We start from the raw sequence: 20,534 nt of genomic DNA on the forward strand, positions 1-20,534 counted from the left end.
TATGCTAATGTTTAAGAAATTTTGTGGTTTCCAGTGTTACCGAGATTTATACCAAATTTAAATATTATTATTTACTTTATTAATAACTCATAACGCATTAATAATATGTAGTTTTAGTATGCCAGTAGAGTCTTTTGGAAATAACAGTTAACGTGTCCAGAAACAATTACTTAAATATTTGATAAGTGAGACACATATGCAACAGTACACAAATAACTCGCACATAAAAGACAGAAGCTTACGACGACGTTTCCTATATATAGCCGTCCTGCTCCTCCTCTGTTAGTGTGACTTTGTCAATGGTCCAAGTCGGACCGAAACGTCGTCGTAAGCTTCTGTCTTTTATGTGCGGGTTATTTGTGTATCGTTCCAGTCACGGTATTGTGCCTTTTTGTTATTTATATATGCAACAGTTAAGTATCTTTATTCCGGAACGTTTCGCCTACACAGTAGGCGTCTTCAGTCGAGTAAAGAGTTTAGCAGAAGCAGTAGAGATGTGAAGACGATGTTATCAGTTCATCACCCTTGATGACGTAGTTTTGAGGTGGTCAGTCCCTCAGGCTGGAGAAGAGTGACAGACTGATTACATCGTCTTCACATATCGACTGCTTCTGCTAAACTCTTCTGTATTCCACTGAAACGTTTCGGTTTTATATTCCATTTTTATATTCACTTAAATATTTAAAAGTTTATTTGACCAGTTTTTTATTTATTATTGGTGGTTATTTTATGTATTTTTTTTTTCAAATCCTGCATTAAAAATTTTGTTTAAATTATTCTAATTTTTGTAACAATGCTACGATATATGACGTTCGGATTTGTAGACTTGTGTTCAGTCTCAGAAATTTGATGTAAATAATGCCTTTTTATTTAAATTTTTGTATTTTGCTATGAGTGTTATAGATATCGCCGAAATACATAATATAATCTAATAAAAAATTACAAATTGTGGTTCTCATATAATTAACACATGTGAGTACATGGAATAGACGAAGAACAGAAGAGTCTGACAGCCTCACCGAGGCTGTCTGCTTAGAACTGTTTACTTCTACCTAGATTAAGAAGTATCGTGTATTGTCTAGGCGTATGAGTCAAGGATAGAAAAGCAGGAGGCTCACTCCTCAGCTTCCACTTCCTCCGGCCACCATCGGCATGACAGAAGGCCAAAAATATACTATACCACACGGGACAAATGACTGGGACTTTACGGGATAGATGAAGCCCAATGGAAGAAGTAGGTTACAGCTAAATTAGTACATCTGTATGTTAAAGTACTGGTTGCACTCACAGAGATGTATATACCAGTGGTTCGACCTGTAGTTATCACTGGTTGTACTCACAAAGTTGTATATACCAGTGGTTCGACTTGTAGTTATCACTGGTTGTACTCACAAAGATGTATATACTAGTGGTTCGACTTGTAGTTATCACTGGTTGTACTCATAGAGATGTGTATACGAGTGGTTCGACTTGGGGTTATCACTGATTGTACTCACAGAGATGTATATACCAGTGGTTCGACTTGTGGTTATTACTGGTTGTACTCAAAGAGATGTGTATACCATTGGTTCCACTTGTAGTTATCACTGGTTGTACTCACAGAGATATATATACCAGTGGTTCGACTTGTGGTTATCACTGGTTGTACCCACAAAGATGTGTATACCAGTGGTTCGACTTGCAGTTATCACTGGTTGTACTCATAGAGATGTGTATACGAGTGGTTCAACTTGGGGTTATCACTGGTTGTACTCACAGAGATGTATATACAAGTGGTTCGACTTGTGGTTATCACTGGTTGTACTCACAGAGATGTGTATACCAGTGGTTCGACTTGTAGTTATCACTGGTTGTACTCAGAGAGATGTGTATACGAGTGGTTCGACTTGGGGTTATCACTGATTGTACTCACAGAGATGTATATACCAGTGGTTCGACTTGTGGTTATTACTGGTTGTACTCAAAGAGATGTGTATACCATTGGTTCCACTTGTAGTTATCAGTGGTTGTACTCACAGAGATATATATACCAGTGGTTCGACTTGTGGTTATCACTGGTTGTACCCACAAAGATGTGTATACCAGTGGTTCGACTTGTAGTTATCACTGGTTGTACTCACAGAGATGTGTATACCAGTGGTTCGACTTGGAGTTATCACTGATTGTACTCACAGAGATGTATATACGAGTGGTTCGACTTGGGGTTATCACTGGTTGTACTCACAGAGATGTATATATCAGTGCTTCAACTTGTAGTTATCACTGGTTGTGCTCACAGAGATGTGTATACCAGTGGTTCGACTTGTAGTTATCACTGGTTGTACTCACAGAGATGTGTATACCAGTGGTTCGACTTGTAGTTATCATTGGTTGTACTCACAGGGATGTGTATACTAGTGGTTCGACTTGTAGTTATCACTGGTTGCACTCACAGAGATGTGCATACCAGTGGGTCGACTTGTAGTTATCACTGGTTGTACTCGCAGGGATGTGTATACCAGTGGGTCGACTTGTAGTTATCACTGGTTGTACTCAAGAGATGTGTATACCAGTTTGTCAACTTGTAGTTATCACTCATTGTACTCAGAGATGTGTATACCAGTAGTTCGACTTGTAGTTATCACTGTTTGTACTCAACCAGTGTAGTTATCACTGGTTGTACTCACAGAGATGTGTATACCAGTAGTTGGCTTGTAGTTATCACTGATTGTACTCAAGAGATGTGTATACCAGTGGGTCGACTTGTAGTTATCACTGGTTGTACTCAACCAGTGTAGTTATCACTGGTTGTACTCAAGAGATGTGTATACCAGTGGGTCGACTTGTAGTTATCACTGGTTGTACTGATAGAGATGTATATACCAGTGGGTCGACTTGTAGTTATCACTGGTTGTACTCAACCAGTGTAGTTATCATTGGTTGTACTCACAGAGTTGTGTATACCAGTAGTTCGACTTGTAGTTATCACTGGTTGTACTCAGCCAGTGTAGTTATCACTAATTGTACTCACAGAGATGTGTATACCAATGATTCGACTTGTAGTTATCACTGGTTGTACTCAAGAGAAGTGTATACCAGTGAGTCGACTTGTAGTTATCACTGGTTGTACTTACAGAGATGTATATACCAGTGGTTCGACTTGTAGTTATCACTGGTAGTACTCAAAGAGATGTGTATACCAGTGGTTCGACTTGTAGTTATCACTGATTGTACTCACAGAGATGTGTATACCAGTGGTTTGACTTGTAATCACTGGTTGTACTCACAAGGATGTGTATACTAGTGGTTCGACTTGTAGTTATCACTGGTTGTACTCACAGAGATGTGTATACTAGTGGTTCGACTTGTAGTTATCACTGGTTGCACTCACAGAGATGTGTATACCAGTAGTTCGACTTGTAGTTATCACTGTTTGTACTCAAGGGATGTGTATACCAGTGGGTCAACTTGTAGTTATCACTGTTTGTACTCAAGGGATGTGTATACCAGTGGGTCAACTTGTAGTTATCACTGTATGTACTCACAGAGATGTGTATACCAGTAGTTCGACTTGTAGTTATCACTGTTTGTACTCACAGAGATGTGTATACCAGTAGTTCGACTTGTAATTATCACTGGTTGTACTCAACCACTGTAGTTTTCTCTGATTGTACTCACAGAAATGTGTATACTAGTGGGTCGACTTGTAGTTATCACTGTTGTACTCACAGAAATGTGTATACGAGTGGTTGACTTGTAGTTATCACTGGTTGTACTCAAGAGATGTGTATACTAGTGGGTCGACTTGTATTTATCACTGTTGTACTCAAAGTGATGTGTATACCAGTGGGTTGACTTGTAGTTATCGCTGGTTGTACTCAAGTGATGTGTATACCAGTGGGTTGACTTGTAGTTATCACTGGTTGTACTTGGACTATCACAACCCTCTACTTTTACTACCAGTATTTCTACTAGGTTGTTTTTTATCAAGTGGTTATGATGGTGTAGTCGCTGAACAAACTTTAGGGAACTGTTGTCTTCAGATTTTTCATCTATTAACCGCATATAATGGTCCAAGTGGGTTTAGTAAGTAACTGACGTGAGGTAATGATTGTACTAGGCAAAATCTCTCTCCTCTCCTCCCTCATCATAACCTACACTATGTTGCGACATGGTGTCTGTTGGTTTGTGGATGATGTTTCTTTTTATGAAGCCTAGTATTATGTTAGCTTTGGTGCTGGCAGATCAGCATTGCTTGGTACTTATGATTACTCCAATGTTCTTTTCTTCTATTGTCTCAGTTTAGTGCCAAACACTTTTGTTTTCACAGCTGTGTTTGCAAAATGCATTAATTTGCACTTGTCTACGTGTAAATTCAACTTCCACGTCGCTTATCACAGCTCCAACCTGTCCACATCATTCACGACGATAGGTGTCACTGTTGCTGTCTCGAAATTATTTATATATATTGTGAAGGTGTTGAACTGCTGCTGCTGGACCAGTTAGGGATTCAAGAGGATTCGCTTCTCTTCGCTTCTTATGACCAGAGTCTTTGGTAAGATGGGTAAGGAAGAAGGATGGGTAAGGATAGAAATATTGGAAAAGGGTGGGAGGGGGGAGAGAGGTAGGATATAAAAGGTAAGTGGCACAACCACTTTGGTGCAATTTAAAAAGTGTATGTGTAATAATAGAATATTCTTGAAGGGGTATAATAATAACCCATAAGAGTCACATAGATAATTTTTTTTTTCGATTGCATAACGTATATTTAAACGACAAGACAAGGCGGTAATTGACTGGACAGTTCGCAAGGAATTACTTGACGTTAGCTTCTTTCAAGGTGGTGTACCGCCATAGTAAATGTAGCATATTTATAACAGTAGATGTAAAAGTAGAAATGCTATACGAGATATCTCCCTAATTAGGGGCGATGATTTTCTTAGTAGACATAGAAGGGTTCTGGTGTTACCCAATCATCTTCATCTGCAGGGAGGTTGCTCAAGATCATTGGTCGATGGTAATCGTCTTTATGGATGAAGCGACGCAGCCTCTGTGGGAGAGTCATTCTTTGAGTCCTGTGAGGAGGAGTATTAATGATGTAGTCAGTGGTATTTTCAACTTGGAGAGGATGTTCTCTATCTGGCATGTAGAGTTCTTGCATTACATAGAGTTGTCTCTTCTTCAGCGTATCAAGGCGTACATTTAAAGCAGTAATATCCTGTTGTACGTGTAAATCTGCCATTTTGACTCTGTCTCTCCTCCTGGTACCCGTAATAAAGCAGAGAGCTCTATTCTGGACCCGTTGCAACTTTAGCATGTTGGTCTTTGTTGTTAATGACATTGGGACACAAGGGTATTCGAGTATAGGTCTTATTATCATTTTATACAGATGTTTTTTGACACGTGGTGGGGCTTGATTAAATCTAAAGAGACTGTTAAGACCGGCTTTGGCTATGTTGATCTTTTTATTTACATGAGATGTTGAGTGGAGCAGCCTGTCTATTTCATATCCCAAGATTTTGTTAGGGTTTCTAATGGCTACAGGTGTACCTCTGATGGAGATACCCCCCTTTATCTTCGATTGTTGATGCAAACATCCTATCGTGCTAACAAGGACTTTGTCAGGGTAGTCGTAATTCTCCATTTCTTTTCCCAATTGGATGTTCGACGAAGTTCAATATTCATTTTTTTCTATGACTCTTTCATATTTGTATTTTCCTGTTACAGGAGTTGACGAGACGACATGGATAACATCATCTGCAAATTGCGTTATAATTGTATCATTAAACTCTGGTTGAGGAAGATCATTCACATAAATATTGAATAGAATTGGACTAAGACAAGAACCTTGTGGGACACCAGCTGTTGGTATAAAAGGCTCTGTTGACTTGCCATGAAAGGTAGGAATTATTTTTCTTTGAGTTAAGAAGTTATATATAAATCTGAGAAAGGTGCAGTTATGGTCTGGTAGGTCAATAAGTTTGTATAAAAGACCATCATGCCATAAGCTATCAAAACCTTTATGAACATCTCTGGTGGCAGTTAGGGCAAGATTGCCCTGATGTTTCAGACTTGCTACAGTATCAAAAATGATATTTATTGCATGATGGGTACCTCTATGTGTCCTAAAACCAAACTGTTTTTCAGTAAAAGGTGGTTAAACTCTATATAGTAGTTCATACTGTTGGAAATGATCTTTTCAAGAACTTTCCCAGTGACTTCAAGTAAGGCTATATGTCTATAGTTTCCTGGTTGATGGATGTCTTTATTGGGGTTTGCAAGAAAGATCATCCTAGCAGCCTTAAAAGCCACTGGAAAATGTCCGGAGGCCAAGATGGCATTAAAGATATTAACCAAAGACTGTTTACAATTTCTGGGTAGGAACGTTATTTGTTTCATTGTTATTCCAGAGAGACCAGGGGCTCTATTTCGCATTCTTCCAATAACTTGACTCATCTCGACTAATGTAATAGGTCTAGTAAGCGGGTGTGCCTCTTCAAGAGTTGATGTATCGATGGAAGGTAGTGGTTGTAGATCAGCTAAGTTCTCATCTCTCCGTTCATTGACCAACTGATAGTGATTATTATTAAATCGACGACTGTTATTGTGGGAGAGAATTTTCTCCCATACATCACCCATCAAATTAACCTGGTCCTGTGGATCATCAAGTTTAATCTCAACCTCTTCATCATCATCATCAGTGAAGTAATTAGGTAGGTAGGAGCCTTGTGCTTTGCACCTAAAAGTTGCCGAATCTTACTCCAAAATTTTGCAGGCTCTCGTTTATACTGATTAGCTTTTAGAACTAGCAATTTCCATAAGTCACGTTTGTGATGGCTAATCATGTTAATTAATTCTTGCCTCAATCTATACAATGTAGCTACTGGTGGTTGCCGCGTTTGAAGATGCCTTCGACATTCTGTTTGATAATTTCTCATACAGTCTCTAATTTCTCTCGTAGGTTTATATTGATGATAGATCTTTGTGGAAGCTAATTGGCAAGTTGCATTAGTAGCATCAATTATTCGATTGTGAAGGAACCTGATCGCGTCGTCAATTGCAGTGGAAGGTACATTTTCCAATGACACAATTTCATCTTCACCCAGAAATGCCCTGAAGGGGTCAAATCCTAGGGTGTTAAGATTGGGTTTAGGAGGTACAGGTATTCTAAATGGAGAAGTTTGTAGTTGTATTATAACAGGGATATGGTCAGATCCTACGTTTCCACCAGGAGATATACGACAATGAAAGAGGTCACAGTCTCTGTTTGTTAGGACTATATCTGGTGTCCCTGGATGAGGACCAATATACGATTTAAAGAATGGGCCTTGAAATGACAAGTTTCTGGCTGTCATGATATTAAATAGTTGTTTTCCTTTTAAGTCACCCAGTGGAATACCAGTTCCACAGTTAAAGAGGGCAGGGTGATGAACATTAAAATCTCCCGCTAGAATTGTTGGAATATTTCTGCTTAATATCCTATGTAGAGGAATTGACTCTGTATATGGTTGTCTCGGGGGAAAATATCCAGTTCCTGTCACTAGTTGGCCATGAGACGTTGTCATTTCTATTGCAAGAATGTTATCTTCATCAACATGAATATTTCTAATTGCATAGCCTAATTTAACTAAGATGCCTACGCCACTATAGGGTCCTCTCGATTTCTCCACAGTACAGTAACCACGTAATTTAATATGTTGATCAACTCTCGTAGCTGTCTCATTCAAGAGTATAACATCGGGATTGTAATTATGCAGTTCAACTTCAAGGAGGTAACGGTTATTAAAGAAATGTTGAACATTAAGTTGGAAAATTGTAATCCCCATTATTTCTTGCACTTCGCTCGTGTACTGCGGTCTGAACGTCCGCAAGTAATGTCATGTTTGGTATACACACTATCCCTGCTGGACTCGTCAAGGGGAGGAGGGAAGTTCTGAGTAGTTGCTTGTGTACTAAAAGTGTCACCATCCTCACTAGAGTTGGTAATATTAACAGAATCATTAGAGTCATTAGAGTCATCATCAGAAAACTGAGGTGTGATATTCCCAGTTTCAGGAAGCAGAGGCTCGTGAGAGTTAATGGGAGACTGTGGAGGCTCCAAGGGAAAATTTGGTAGGCCAGGTGAATTACCCTGGGAAAGTTCCTGTTCTTGTGCAACAGGATCAGCTGCAATATCGGAAGAGTAAGCACCAATCTCTGGGGCATGGTTAGGGTCAGGTATTGACTCATCGGGTTGAGGGAAGTTGACAACCTGAGTATGCGAGGTGGGTGATCCTTGAACAGGGGATGAATTAGGCTTATTTGTAGAGGTAGAGTAGGGCACATACTTCCTGTTTTGAGAGGGTTGGGCCATAATAACCTTAACATTATCTGGGATAGTAATGGGAGTGATCCCATTAGCCATTAACAAATCATTGAAAATATTAGAGCCGAGTTGAATGTCACCACCTGCTATGTCCTTGGCCATCATATACATTAGTTGAGCTCTCGTCATATCCCCGGCTGAGGATACGTGAGACATGGGAGGTGAAGATGAGCCTTTTGGATGCGTTTGTGTATGTTGTAGGTGAAGGTTAGATTGGGACACTCCAAGAAGGGCAGAATTCCAAACATTGGAACCGGTGGAAGAGACCTAAGGAGTCCCACTAGATCCAGGCAAAGCTGGGAAGGAAGTTTGGGACATTGTTGGAGGTGCCTGGGGAGTGGTCTTCGAAGAATTGGATAGTTTCTTGGCTTCTAGAATTTTCTGTATTACCTTTTTCCTCTCAGGACAGATAGCAGAAACAGCATGGTGTTTTCCATTGCAGAGGACACACTTGGGCTCAGTTTTGTTATGACAATCTTTAAAAGAATGTTGACCAGAGCATATGCTGCAAATCAGTGCTTGGGTACTGCATTTGTTGGTGGTATGACCAAATGCGTAACATTTGAAACATTGTGCAACACTGACAAATCGTTCAAGAGAGATTTGGTCAGGTGTACATCTGGTGCCAAAACATTTGAAACCATTTTGACAAACTAGTTTGGCTCCTTCAGGTGTCTCAAGTATTAACTTCAGTGTTACCTGACTGTTGCCAGGTTTAGAGAATTTATATGCTTGGACAACCTTAAATTCACAATTCTCCCTATTAAAGTCATCTACAAGTTCCTCCACTGAGCTCTCTCTCATGAAGCTGTTAATTCTGGCCACAAACACAGTACGTTGTGCTTGATAGCTTTCATGTGCAACTGGGGTAATACCAGAAGTCTTCAATTTTTCCAGAACATCTTGCTTGAGCAGTTGAAGTAACTCTTCTTCAGAAGAGAGAAGTACTGCTCCAGCGTGGGTTTGAAAAACATCCACGGGAGCAACAGTTGAATTCGAACAAATACATTCTAGAATTTCTTTCTTCGACTTTTGGTTGTCATCAACACGTAATCTTACTCTTATTCGCGCCATGATGTCTAGGAAGGTACATCTGTCACATAAGTAACTTTAACAAAAAGGGTCTTTCCTTAGTGTTAGTCCTGACATCCTATTTCAGCTGACTTATGAAGGTCAGCCCCTAAGATAGCCTACCCTCGAGTGGTGAGGGGGAAAGGGCCCAAGGCAAAGATCGGCCGGATTTTAATAAACCACACGGGCTACCGGATGGTCAAAATGCCTTGTGTTAACTCGCCAAAGGCGAAGTTGCCGAAAAAGAAGATAGGAAAGTCAGAAGGATAGCAATGTATGTAGTGTGTTAGTGTGTGGGGCCAGTGTAGATGTTTGTGTGAGGGGAGGAAGGGGAAGGATGGGGGGATGGGGAAGAGAGGGGTGAACAAGCAAGCAAGTCACCGCCTTACCCTCTTGATGGGATGGGGCTGGAAGTGACAGCAAGTAAGTTTCCTCTCAGCTCTGGTCGAGAACAACTCAGGATAACCCAAGAAAAATCTCGAGTAACAGTGTTCAAAGTTGCTCTGATCGAGAATTACTCAGGATAATCGAAGAGCAGGAACAACGACGCCTTCTCTCAACGGCGGCTGGACGGCGACTCTGTCTTCAAAAGGATATTTTTAACTGAACAATTCGCAAAATTTGTCTCGATTCAGCTCCAGTTCTTGGGCCTCTTTAGAGTGTTGATCTACAGCTCCTATACATCTTGAGAGTGTTGATCTCAAGCTCCTGATCATGTCGAGAGTGTTGATCTACAGCTCCTGTACATTTCGAGAGTGTTGATCTACAGCTCCTGTACATCTTGAGGGTGTTGATCTACAGCTCCTGATCATGTCGCGAGTGTTAATCTATAGCTCTTGCAACTCGAAAATGTTGATCTACAGCCCCTGTAACTCTGAGAGTGTTGATGTTAATCTACAACTCTCGGGCTTTTGAGGACGTTAAATATTAGTACAGCTACACTTAGGTTTCTTGGTAGTGTTGAGCTAAAGCTCCTGCTCCTCTTGATGGTATTGATCTTCAGCTTCTGGTCCTATTTGAATAAATGATTTATAAATCCTGGGTCTCTGAAGCTAAACTGCAGCTGTTCTACTGTTGAGCGTTCTGAGGTACGGGGAACGTCGGTAATCGGATAAGAGGGGAAGGGGAAGAACATCTCGTACACTGCACAGCAAGACTTGTGCAACACTGTGGAATTTTTATTTCGAAGACGTTACCCCAACCAGTGGCTTTATCAATTCATTACTGAGGTTATTGGACGTGTTGCAGAAGGAGACATTAGAAGACGAGGTAATCAGTCCATCATACTCGATGTTCATCACAGAAATCTTGATGAATCTGAAGAATAGGCAGGAAGATGGTAGTGGAAGTAGCGGAAGTAGTGGCCCAAGAGTTGCGCCAGAGGAAAGCAAGCAAGTTGAAGAAGTTATCCTCTGTACCAAGACAGCACTAAGTTGTGCAAGACAGGTATACAATACCGACAAGATGAAGGTTAAGACACTTGTGCAACATCTGGTTACCTTTACTGTAGACGTTTCGCCATCCAGTGGCTTTATCAATACAGATTCTTGGACATAATTAGAAAACAGAAGAAATATACATAAAAAAATAAGGTAATCAGTCCCTCAGACTTGGAGGTGGCGTTTAGAGCACCGTGGTTGTGATGTTGCACAAGTGTCTTAACTTTCATCTTGTCGGTATTGTATACCTGTCTTGCACAACTTGTTAGGCACTGCAACATCATGGAATCTTGCTTCATACGACATCTATATGACCTTCTTCATGGCTACTACAACTAACCCATCAATTTGGGTAGGACCTACTTCCACTGGGGAATCCCGCCTACCAGTGACTATGCCCTCGTCTACTACACGTCCCTATCCACTGACGCCTATATAAGAGCCAGTCTCTTTGCTTGTGCTTCAGAATCTCTACAACCACGATGCTCTAAACACCACTTCCAAAGCTGAGGGACTGATTACCTCATCTTTCGTATATAGTTCTTCTGTTTTCTAATTATGTCCAAGAGTCTGTATTAATGAAACCATTGGATGGCGAAACGTCTTCAATAAAGATAACCAGATGTTGCACAAGTGTCTTAACTTTCACACCACTAAGTTGCAGTGTCTTCAACCTGTTTGCTAACCTCTGGTCCAACTGTTGGGCATGGTCTATTTCCACTCGTATATAAGCGACGATCTTCCTGCCTATGCTTCAGATTCATCAAGATAAGGTGGGGAACACCTTCATCTAGGCTGATGGACTGATTTCCTCGTTTTCTACTGTCACTAGACTCAACACCAATAACAAACAGATATCTAGGTGTTGTGCATGTGTTTTATTCATCAACCTGTCTGTACTGTGTACCATTACTTCTACCATCACACAGTAACTCGTACAGTAAATCCAGTATGCCCTCTGTTCCATTTTTGTCTGATTTATGCGACAATAAATATACCATACGGATTATGATGATTCGAAACAAAGGTATTCATAGTTACCAAGTTTTTATTTTATGGAGTTTTTACCTTTCTGTCCAGATTTTAAAAAGTTTATTCTTCTGTACTAAATTTGGTCTTCACATTAAAGCCCTTTTCCAAACCAGTGCTTTCCAAAAGCCACACTAAATGGATTCCAATGCGAATTCATTATTTCGAGCTCTTTCATAGATATTCTCAGCACACTATTTATGTCTCCTTAATTAGTGATCGTCGAGTTCGGCCTGTTAGATACATATATATAGGTAGTAGGTTGGTAGACAGCAACCACCCAGGGAGGTACTACCGTCCTTTGGTTGTAGCTTGGTAGACAGCAACCATCCAGGGAGGTACTACCCTGCTGTAGTAGTACATTGGTAGACAGAAGCCACCCTGGGAGGTACTACCGTCCTGTGGTAGTAGCTTGGTAGACAGCAACCATTCAGTAAGGTACTACTGTCCTGTGGAAGTAGCTTGGAAGACAGCAACCACCCAGGATGGTACTACCGTCCTGTTGAAGTTGCTCGGTAGACAGCAACCACCCAGGGAGGTACTACCGTGCTGTAGTAGTACCTTGGTAGACAGAAACACCCAGGGAGGTACTACCGTCCTGTAGTAGTAGCTTGGTAGAAAGCCTCAACCCATGGAGGTACTACCGTCCTGTGGTAGTAGGTTGGTAGACAGCAACCACCCAGGGAGATACTGTCCTGTGATAGTAGGATGGTAGACACCAACCACCCCAGGGAGGTACTACCGTCCTGTGGTAGTAGCTTTCTAGACAGCAGCCACCCATGCAGGTACTACCGCCCTGCGGTAGTAGCTTGGCAGACAGCAACCACCCACGGTGGTACTACCGTCCTGTAGTAGTAGCTTGGTAGACAGCAACCACCCAGGGAGGTACTACCGTCCTGTGGTAGTGCCTTGGTAGACAGCAACCATCCACCGAGGTACTACCGTCCTGTGTTAGTAGCTGGGTAGACAACAACAACCCAGGGTGGTACTACTGTCCTGTAGTAGTAGCTTGGTAGACAGAAACCACCCAGGGAGGTATTCCCGTCCTGTGGTAGTAGCTTGGTAGACAGCAACCACCCAGAGAGGTATTACCGTCCTGTGTTAGTAGCTTGGAAGACAGCAACCTACCAGGGAGGTATTACCGTCCTGTGGTAGTAGCTTGGTAGACAGCAACCACCCAGAGAGGTATTACCGTCCTGTGTTAGCAGCTTGAAAGACAGCAACCTACCAGGGAGGTATTACCGTCCTGTGGTAGTAGCTTGGTAGACAGCAACCACCCAGAGAGGTATTACCGTCCTGTGTTAGTAGCTTGGAAGACAGCAACCTACCAGGGAGGTACTACCGTTCTGTGGTAGTAGCTTGGTAGACAGCAAACACCCAGAGAGGAGTTACCTTCCTGTGGTAGTTGCTTGGAAGACAGCAACCTCCCAGGGAGGTACTACCGTCCTGTGACAGGAGGATGGTAGAGAGCAACCACCCAGGGAGGTACTAGCGTCCTGTGGTAGTAGCTTGGTAGACAGCAGCCAACCTGGGAGGTACTACCGTTCTGTGGTAGCAGCTTGGTAGACAGCAACCACCCAGGAAGGTACTAGCGTCCTGTGATAGTTGGATGGTAGACACCAACCACCCAGGGAGGTATTACCGTCCTGTAGTAGTAGCTTGGTAGACAGCAACCATCCAGTGAGGTACTGCCGTCCTGTGGTAGTAGCTTGGTAGACATCAACCACCCAGGGAGGTTCTACTGCCATGTAGAAGTAGCTTTGTAGACAGCAACCATCCTGTAAGGTACTACCGTCCTGTACTAGTAGCTTGGTAGACAGCAACCACCCAGGGAGGTACTACCGTCCTGTGGTAGTAGCTTGATAAACAGGAACCGTCCAGGGAAGAACTACCGTCCTGTAGAAGTAGGTTGATAGACAGGAGCCACCTAGGGAGGGACTACCGTCCTGTGGTAGGAGCTTGGTAGACAGCAACCACCCAGGGAGGTACTACCGTCCTCTGATAGTGGGCTGGTAGACAGCAAAAACCCCGGGAGGTACTACTGCCCTGTAGTAGTAGCTTGGTAGACAGCAACCATCCAGTAAGGTACTACCGTCCTGTAGTAATAGCTTGGTAGACAGCAACCACCCAGGGAGGTACTACCGTCCTGTGGTAGAAGCTTGATAGACAGGAACCGTCCATGGAAGAACTACCGTCCTGTAGCAGTAGATTGATAAACAGGAGCCACCTAGGGAGGTACTATCGTCCTGTGGTAGTAGTTTGGAAGACAGCAACCACTCAGGATGGTACTACAATCCTGTTGTAGTAGCTTGGTAGAGAGTAACCACCCACGGAGGTACTACCGTCCTGTGGTAGTAGCTTGGTAGACAGTAACCACCCAGGGAGGTACTACCGTCCTGGGGTAGTAGCTTGGTAGACAGCATCCAACCAACCTGGGAGGTACTACCGTCCTGCGGTTGTAGATTGGTAGACAGCAACCATCCAGGGAGGTACTACCGTGTTGTAGTAGTACTTTGGTAGACAGAAGCCACCCAATGAGGTACTACCGTCCTGGGGTAGCACCTTCGTAGCAACCAACCAACCTGGGAGGTACTACCGTCCTGTGGTAGTAGCTTCGTAGACAGCAGCCACCCAGGCAGGTACTACCGTCCTATGGTAGTAGCTTGGTAGACAGCAGTCACCCAGGCAGGTACTACCGTTCTATGGTAGTAGCTTGGTAGACAGTAACCATCCAGGGAGGTACTACCGCCCGGTGGTAGTAGCTTGGCAGACAGCAACCACCCAGGGTGGTACTACCGTCATGTGGTAGTAGCGTGGTAGACAGTAACCATCAAGGGAGGTACTACAGTTCTGTGGTAGTAGCTTAGTAGACAGCAACCACCCAGCTTGGTACTATTGTCTTGTGGAAGTAGCTTGGTAGACAGCAACCATCCAAGGAGGTACTACCGTCCTGTGGTAGAAGCTAGTTAGACAGGAACCGTCCATGGTAGAACTACCGTCCTGTAGCAGTAGGTTGATAGACAGGAGACACCCAGGGAGGTAAAACCGTCCTCTGATAGTAGGCTGGTAGACAGCAACAACCCCGGGAGGTACTACTGCCCTGTAGTAGTAGCTTGGTAGACAGCAACCATCCAGGGAGGTACTACCGTCCTATGGTAGAAGCTTGATAGACAGGAACCGTCCATGGAAGAACTCCCGTCCTGTCGCAGTAGGTTGATAGACAGGAGCCACCTAGGTAGGTACTACCGTCCTGTGGTAATAGTTTGGAAGACAACAACCTCCCAGGATGGTACTACAATCCTGTTGTAGTAGCTTCGTAGACAGCAACCACCCAGGGAGGTACTGCCGTCCTGTGGTAGTAGCTTGGAAGACAGCAACTACCCAGGATGGTACTACCATCCTGTTGTAGTAGCTTGGTTGACAGTAACCACTAAGGGAGGTACTATTGTCTTGTGATAGTAGGTTTGTAGACAGCAACCACCCAGGGAGGTACTCCCGTCCTGTGGTAGTACCTTGGTAGACAACAACCAACCTGGGATGTACTACTGTCCTGTGGTTGTAGCTTGGTAGACAGCAGCCATCCAGGGAGGTACTACCGTGCTGTATTAGTACCTTGGTAGACAGAAGCCACCCAGGGAGGTACTACCGTCATGTTGTAGTAGCTTGGTAGACAGCAACCACCCAGGGAGGTACTACCGTCTTGTGGTAGTAGCTTGGAAGAGAGCAACCACCCAGGATGGTACTACCATTCTGTAATATTATGATGGTAGACACCAACCACCCAGGGAGGCACTGCCGTCCTGTGGTAGTAGCTTGGTAGACAGTAACCACCCAGGGAGGTACTACCGTCCTGTGGTAGTAGCTTGGTAGACAACATCCATCCAACTTGGGAGGTACTACCGTCCTGTGGTTGTAGCTTGGTAGACAGAAGCCACCAGGGAAGGTACTACCGTCCTGTGGTAGTACCTTCGTAGCAACCAACCAACCTGAGAGGTACTACCGTCCTGTGGTTGTAGCTTGGTAGACAGCAACCATCCAGGGAGGTACTACCGTTTTGTGGTAGTAGCTTGGTAGACAGCAACCATTCAGTAAGGTACTACCGTCCTGTGGAAGTAGCTTGGAAGACAGCAACCACCCAGGATGGTACTACCGTCCTGTTGAAGTGGCTTGGTAGACAGCAACCACCCAGTGAGGTACTGCCGTCCTGTGGTAGTAGCGTGGTAGACAGCAACCACCCAGGGAGATACTACCGTCCTGTGGTATTAGCTTGGTAGACAGCAAGCACCCAGGGAGGTACTACTGCCATGTAGGAGTAGCTTGGTAGACAGCAACCACCCTGGGAGGTACTACCATCCTGTGGTAGTAGCTTGATAAACAGGAACCGTTAAGGGAAGAACTACCGTCCTGTAGCAGTAGGTTGATAGACAGGAGCCACCTACGGAGGTACTACCGTCCTGTGGTAGAAGCTTGGTAGACAGCAACTACCCAGGGAGGTACTACCGTCCTCTGATAGTAGGTTGGTAGACAGCAACAACCACGGGAGGTACTACTGTCCTGTACTAGTAGCTTGGAAGACAGAAACCATCCAGTAAGGTACTACCGTCCTGTAGTAGTAGCTTGGTAGACAGCAAACACCCAGGGAGGTACTACCGTCCTGTGGTAGTAACTTGAAAGACAGGAACAGTCCATGGAAGAACTACCGTCCTGTAGCAGTAGGTTGATAGACAGGAGCCACCTAGGGAGGTACTACCGTCCTGTGGTAGTAGCCTGGTAGACAGCAACCACCCAGGGAGGTACTGCCGTTCTGTGGTAGTAGCTTGGTAGACAGCAACCACCCAGGGAGGTACTACCGTCCTATAGTAGTAGCTTGGTAGACAGAAACTACCCAGGGAGGTACTACCGTCCTGTGGTAGTAGCTTGATAGACAGGAACCGTCCAGGGAAGAACTACCTTCCTGTATCAGTAGGTTGATAGACAGGAGCCACCTAGGGAGGTACTACAGTTCTTTGGTAGTAGCTTTGTAGACAGCAACCACCCAGGGAGGTAGTACCGTCCTCTGATAGTAGGCAGGTAGACAGGAACCACCCCGGGAGGTACTACTCTCCTGTAGTAGTAGCTTAGTAGACAGCAACCATCCAGTAAGGTACTACCGTCCTGTAGTAGGAGCTTGGTAGACAGCAACCACGCAGGGAGGTACTACCGTCCTCTGGTAGTAGCTTGGTAGATAGCAACAACCCAGGGAAGTACTACCGTCCTGTGGTTGTAGCTTGGTAGACAGCAACCACCCAAGGAGGCACTACCCTCCTGTGGTAGTAGCTTGGTAGATAGCAACCACCCAGGGAGGTACTACCGTCTTGTGGCAGTAGCTTGGTGGACAGCAACTACCCAGGGAGGTGCTACAGTCCTGTGATAGTAGGATGGTAGACAGCATCCACCCAGGGAGGTACTACCGTCCTGTGTTAGTAGCTTGATAGATAGCAACCACCCAAGGAGGTACTACCGTCCTGTGGTTGTAGCTTGGTAGAGAGCAACCACCCAGGAAGGTACTACCGTCCTGTGATAGTAGGCTGGTAGACAGCAACCAGCCAGGGAGGTACTACCGTCCTGTAGTAGTACCTTGGTAAACAGCAACCACACAGGGAGGTACTACCGTCCTGTAATAGTAGGATGGTAGACAGCATCCACCCAGGGAGGTACTACCGTCCTGTGGTAGTAGCTTGGTAGATAGCAACCACCCAGGGATGTACTACCGTCCTGTGGTAGTAGGTTGGTAGATAGCAACCACCCAGGGAGGTACTACCGTCCTGTGATAGTAGGGTGGTAGACAGCAACCACCCAGGGAGGTACTACTGTCCTGTAATAGTTGCTTGGTAGACAGCAACCACCCAGGGAGGTACTACGGACTTGTGATAGTAGGCTGGTAGACAGCAACCACCCAGGGAGGTACTACCGTTCTGTAGTAGTACGTTGGTCTACAGCAACCACCCAGGGAGGTACTACCGTCCTGTAGTAGTACCATGGTAGATAACGACCACCCAGGGAGGTACTACCCTCCTGTAGTAGCACCTTGGTAGACAACAACCACCCAGGGAGGTACTACCGTCCTGTGGTAGCACCTTGGTAGACAACAACCACCCAGGGAGGTACTACCGACCTGTGATAGTAGGATGGTAGGCAGCAACCACCCAGGGAGTTACTACCGTCCTGTAGTAGCACCTTGGTAGACAACAACCACCCAGGGAGGTACTACCGTCCTGTAGTAGTACCGTGGTAGATAACGACCACCCAGGGAGGTACTACCCTCCTGTAGTAGCACCTTGGTAGACAACAACCACCCAGGGAGGTACTACCGTCCTGTGGTAGCACCTTGGTAGACAACAACCACCCAGGGAGGTACTACCGACCTGTGATAGTAGGATGGTAGGCAGCAACCACCCAGGGAGGTACTACCGTCCTGTAGTAGCACCTTGGTAGACAACAACCACCCAGGGAGGTACTACCGTCCTGTAGTAGCACCTTGGTAGACAACAACCACCCAGGGAGGTATTACCGACCTGTGATAGTAGGATGGTAGACAGCAACCACCCAGGGAGTTACTACCGTCCTGTAGTAGTACGTTGGTCGACAGAAACCACCCAGGGAGGTACTACCGTCCTGTAGTAGTACCATGGTAGTCAACGACCACCCAGGGAGGTACTACCGTCCTGTGGTAGTAGGATGGTAGACAGCAACCACCCAAGGAGGTACTACCGTCGTGTGGTAGTACCTTGGTAGACAACAACCACCCAGGGAGGTACTACCGTCCTGTAGTAACACCTTGGTAGACAACAACCACCCAGGGAGGTATTACCGACCTGTGATAGTAGGATGGTAGACAGCAACCACCCAGGGAGTTACTACCGTCCTGTAGTAGTACGTTCGTCGACAGAAACCACCCAGGGAGGTACTACCGTCCTGTAGTAGTACCATGGTAGTCAACGACCACCCAGGGAGGTACTACCGTCCTGTGGTAGTAGGATGGTAGACAGCAACCACCCAAGGAGGTACTACCGTCGTGTGGTAGTACCTTGGTAGACAACAACCACCCAGGGAGGTACTACCGTCCTGTAGTAGTACCATGGTAGTCAACGACCACCCAGGGAGGTACTACCGTCCTGTGGTAGTAGGATGGTAGACAGCAACCACCCAGGGAGGTACTACCGTCGTGTGGTAGTACCTTGGTAGACAACAACCACCCAGGGAGGTACTACCGTCCTGTAGTAGTACAATGGTAGAGAACGACCACCCAGGGCGGTACTACCGTCCTGTAGTGGTACCTTGGTAGACAACAACCACCCAGGGAGGTACTACCGTCCTGTAGTAGTACCTTGGCAGACAACAACCACCCAAGGAGGTACTACCGTCCTGTGGTAGTACCATGGTAGACAGCAGCCACCCTGGGAGGTACTACCGTCGTGTGGTAGTACCTTGGTAGACAACAACCACCCATGGAGGTACTACCGTCGTGTGGTAGTACCTTGGTAGACAACAACCACCCAGGGAGGTACTACCGTCCTGTGGTAGTACCTTGGTAGACAACAACCACCCAGGGAGGTACTACCGTCGTGTAGTAGCACCTTGGTAGACAACAACCACCCAGGGAGGTACTACCGTCGTGTAGTAGTACCTTGGTAGACAACAACCACCCAGGGAGGTACTACCGTCGTGTAGTAGCACCTTTGTAGACAACAACCACCCAGGGAGGTACTACCGTCGTGTAGTAGCACCTTGGTAGACAACAACCACCCAGGGAGGTACTACCGTCGTGTAGTAGCACCTTGGTAGACAACAACCACCCAGGGAGGTACTACCGTCGTGTGGTAGTACCTTGGTAGACAACAACCACCCTGGGAGGTACTACCGTCGTGCAGTAGCACCTTGGTAGACAACAACCACCCAGGGAGGTACTACCGTCCTGTGGTAGTACCATGGTAGACAGCAGCCACCCAGGGAGGTACTACCGTCCTGTGGTAGTACCATGGTAGACAACAACCACCCAGGGAGGTACTACCGTCCTGTGGTAGTACCTTGGTAGACAACAACCACCCAGGGAGGTACTACCGTCGTGTAGTAGTACCTTGGTAGACAACAACCACCCAGGGAGGTACTACCGTCGTGTAGTAGCACCTTGGTAGACAACAACCACCCAAGGAGGTACTTCCGTCGTGTGGTAGTACCTTGGTAGACAGCAACCACCCAGGGAGGTTCTACCGTCGTGTGGTAGTACCTTGGTAGACAATAACCGCCCAGGGAGGTACTACCGTCGTGTGGTAGTACCATGGTAGACAACAACCACCCAGGGAGGTACTACCGTCGTGTGGTAGTACCTTGGTAGACAATAACCACCCATGGAGGTTCTACCGTCGTGTGGTAGTACCTTGGTAGACAACCACCCAGGGAGGTACTACCGTCCTGTAGTAGTACCTTGGTAGACAACAACCACCCAAGGAGGTACTACCGTCGTGTGGTAGTACCATGGTAGACAACAACCACCCAGGGAGGTACTACCGTCCTGTAGTAGTACCATGGTAGACAACAACCACCCTGGGAGGTCCTACCGTCCTGTGGTAATACCATGGTAGACAACAACCACCCAGGGAGGTACTACCGTC

The sequence above is a fragment of the Cherax quadricarinatus genome, chromosome 5 (genome assembly GCF_038502225.1).
Source record: "Cherax quadricarinatus isolate ZL_2023a chromosome 5, ASM3850222v1, whole genome shotgun sequence".
NCBI classification, from domain to species: Eukaryota; Metazoa; Arthropoda; class Malacostraca; order Decapoda; family Parastacidae; genus Cherax; species Cherax quadricarinatus.